At 58.1% G+C, this 3,081-nt stretch overlaps 1 long non-coding RNA gene across 1 annotated transcript in view; it reads left to right on the top strand.

Moving 5' to 3' along the window:
• Positions 1-287: 287 nt before the first annotated feature.
• LOC144578216 (uncharacterized) overlaps positions 288-3,081 on the top strand; it is a 3,097-nt gene continuing 303 nt past the window's right edge. The window contains exons 1-3 of the long non-coding RNA XR_013523664.1: positions 288-379; positions 2,584-2,701; positions 2,900-3,081. The exon at positions 2,900-3,081 is cut by the window's right edge and continues 303 nt beyond it. This is a non-coding gene — a long non-coding RNA (uncharacterized LOC144578216). The remainder of the gene's footprint in view (positions 380-2,583; positions 2,702-2,899) is intronic.

Genomic DNA, 3,081 nt, shown 5'->3' with positions numbered 1-3,081 from the left:
GGCCACTCCGACACCTGTCCAGGGCCAACATGCCATCCGAGTTCTACCGGCTCAGATGCCGCCTGCTGCAGGGTCTCTGGAGGAATGAGTCCTGCCCCGGGCTGTGCCACCCTCCTCCCTGGGAGCCCCCCACCCCGTGGGCACAACAGCAGGGCCATGCAGGGGCAGGGACTGTGGGGGCACAGGGAAGCCTGCAGAGGCCTGTGGCATTACCGTGCTAGGCCCAGAGCTTATTGGACTTCCCAAGGTCCTATGGGACTAGGGCTGAGGCTATACATCCTTCTTTTCTCCAGATTATAAGACCTGGCCCAGCAGTGCAGCCAAGGGCGGTGCTGGGATGACGAGCTCTGGGCTCCCGAGAAGCTTGCCTGTGGCTCAGGTGAGTCTGCTAACATCCGTGGACTCAGCTTCCTTTACTGTGAAATGCAGGTAACCACATGGCTCACTCACGTGGGTAAGGAGCATGTATGGTTCTTAATGCACCAGGGAGCCCCTCATGTCCGTGGGGGAGCCACCGTACCCAGGCTTGGCAAGTAGCGGTTTATCTGTGTGCGACTCACATGAAAGTGTACGGCTCCCTAGAAGCGTGGGTGTAGTCAGGTCTAAGCAGCACGCTGATCTTGTAAAAAAAAAAAAAAAAAAAAAAGCCTGGTTTTGAAGTCCCGTGCGTGTGACCATGGGCTTCTCTGTGCCCCTCAGTTCTGACAGCTGACCACGGGGCTGGTAGCACCTCCTTTGGGATGCTGGCCCTGGCCAACAGGTGTCTGGCTGTGCACGATGGATGGTGCTTTCCCACCATGGGCATGAGCACCCCCAAGGCACATCTCAGGGGCTACACTGGCTGGACTGGTGAGACCTGTTCCTTCACAGGCCATCTCTTCCCTACCCTGAACAGGGCTGGTCTGCAGGACACCAGTGTCATGTTTGAGGGAGCCGTTGGCCATCCACTTAAACGGTTAATGTTTTTCCCCACCTGAGCAGCTTCCTTGAGATTAAATGGATGACTTGTATAATTTTTTTTTTTTTTTGAGAATAGGTCTCACTCTGTTGTCATGGTTGAAGTGTAGTGGTGCGCTTTCAGCTCCCCGCACCCTTGACCTCCTGGGTTCAAGTGATCCTCCTTCCTCAGCCTCACAAAGTGCTGGGATGGCTTAGCACCACCGTGCCCGGCTGATGTGTGAATTTTAAGTGCATGATTCAGTGGCTTCCATTTTATTCAGAGTTGTGCATGTCTTACCACAATTGTTTTTAAAAGCTAACAGTCTGCCTGCTGTGTCCATGGCTGTGCCTGCTGTGGACATCCGATGTAAACAGAAGGATGACTATGTGGCCTCTGAGCCAGGCTATGTTACTTAGCACAGCAGTTTTGTAGCGGGTTTGGGGACTCCATTCCTCGTTAGGGCGGAATCGGGCCATAGCCCTTCAGCTCACGTCATCCTGAAGCTGGTGGGGGATCACTGGGCTTCTGGCTGCCACACCAGGGGAGGGGGACTCCTGGCCTCAGGGCAGGCTAAGCCAGGGCTCTAGGCATCGGGGTACCCAGCAGGCATCGTGCTCCCACTGCGGTGGGTGGAGCTGGCTCCACTCAGCGTGCCTTTGTGGCTGCTTCTCCCCAGACCATGCCCTCGTGGCCGGGGCCCCGCACGTGGTGACTTTTGACGGCCGGGTGTGGGACCTCAGCGTCCAGTGCAGCAGCATCCTCCTGTACCAAGACTTTGCTCACAGCACATTCTCACGGATGCTGAGTCGGACAGGCTTGGGGTTCATGGCCCTGACCTTGGAGCTGAACCATGTGACCCTCATCTACTCCAGCCTTTAGGTGAGGAGGAGAGGCCCGAGCTTCCCCTGGAGACCTGTGCCTGTGGCAGGTTGCCTGGGGGATGGCACTTTCAAGCTCGTCACCTGGCTGTCGGTCATCCCTCCTGCCCACTTCCTCCGGTCCACAGGCCTACAGGCTGTACAACTCCTCCTTGCCACGGGATAGCCGTCCAGACCTCCAGCTGCCTTTTGCCATGAAAAGGAGGGATGTCCCCAGGATTGAGCCGGCCAGTGAGGACGGGGTCTCCTTCTCCTGTGACGTGGCCACCAGCCTTTGCAGCCTGACTGTGCACCTGTTGCACCACAGTTAATCTGGGCCCTGGCAGAGTTGGCCCCACCACCAAAATCCTGTTCGGGATGCACCATTCTCAGCTTCCAGTGCAACAGTTCCCCGAGCTGTAGGCAGCCACTGTGGTTGAGAGGCTGGCACTAAGGCCCAGTGCTTTCTTCCCGCATCCCTTGGATATATGGCTCCAAGGTGGAGTTGGCCTTTCTGTGGTGCCTCTGCCAAGGAACACAAAGGGCAGGCCTGGATTCTGGCCACTCGTGCTGATGATGTGGAGAGGGGATGGGGGGACACACGCTGTCCTCAGTCTCTGTGCTTTCTCTCCTTCTTGTGATGAGGGTTTGGGGCCAGAGCTCTGGGAGTCTGGGGTGGAGGGATTTTACCAATCCTTCCTGTGCCTGAGGCTCATCTCTCATCCAGGACCCCTGGGGGAGGATCATGGGCTCTCAGGATCACCTCATCTTTCCTCCTCCCCACAGGCATATCCGCTGGCCTTCTGGACACCAGCGACAACGAAGCAGGCACCGATCTGATGTTGCCGGACGGCTCTGTGGCTCACAGCCTGGAGGAGCTCAGCCCGGCCTGGCAAGTGAGCAGGTGCACCTGCTTTTCTTCCCTCTGGCTGAGTGTCTTGAGGGCTGCTCGCTGCAGAGTCCCAGGAGCGGCAGGTGGCCTGCCGGCTCTGCAGCGGTCTTTGCGGACCCAGGGTTGGGTGGAGTCTCCCTCTAAGGCCAATGTATGTGGGGGAGCCACATGGTTCAGCTGCATGCCTGAGTCTTGCGTCTGTCCCACCAGGTGGATGGTGACTGCAGGGCCACCGAGAAGCCTGAGCCAACCTGCCCAGGACAGAGCCCCGCCCGCCGGGCCTTCTTCCAGGACCCGTCATCCAGCTTGGGGAACTGCTTTCGGGTGGTGAGTGTGAGCCTGTGCCCTGGAGCACAGCAAGCTCTTTCCCCAATCTACCCTGGGGATTGGCA

The sequence above is a fragment of the Callithrix jacchus genome, chromosome 11 (genome assembly GCF_049354715.1).
Source record: "Callithrix jacchus isolate 240 chromosome 11, calJac240_pri, whole genome shotgun sequence".
In the NCBI taxonomy this organism is placed as follows: domain Eukaryota; kingdom Metazoa; phylum Chordata; class Mammalia; order Primates; family Cebidae; genus Callithrix; species Callithrix jacchus.
Note: the sequence above shows the minus strand (reverse complement) of the source record. Positions and strands in the feature narration are given on the sequence as shown.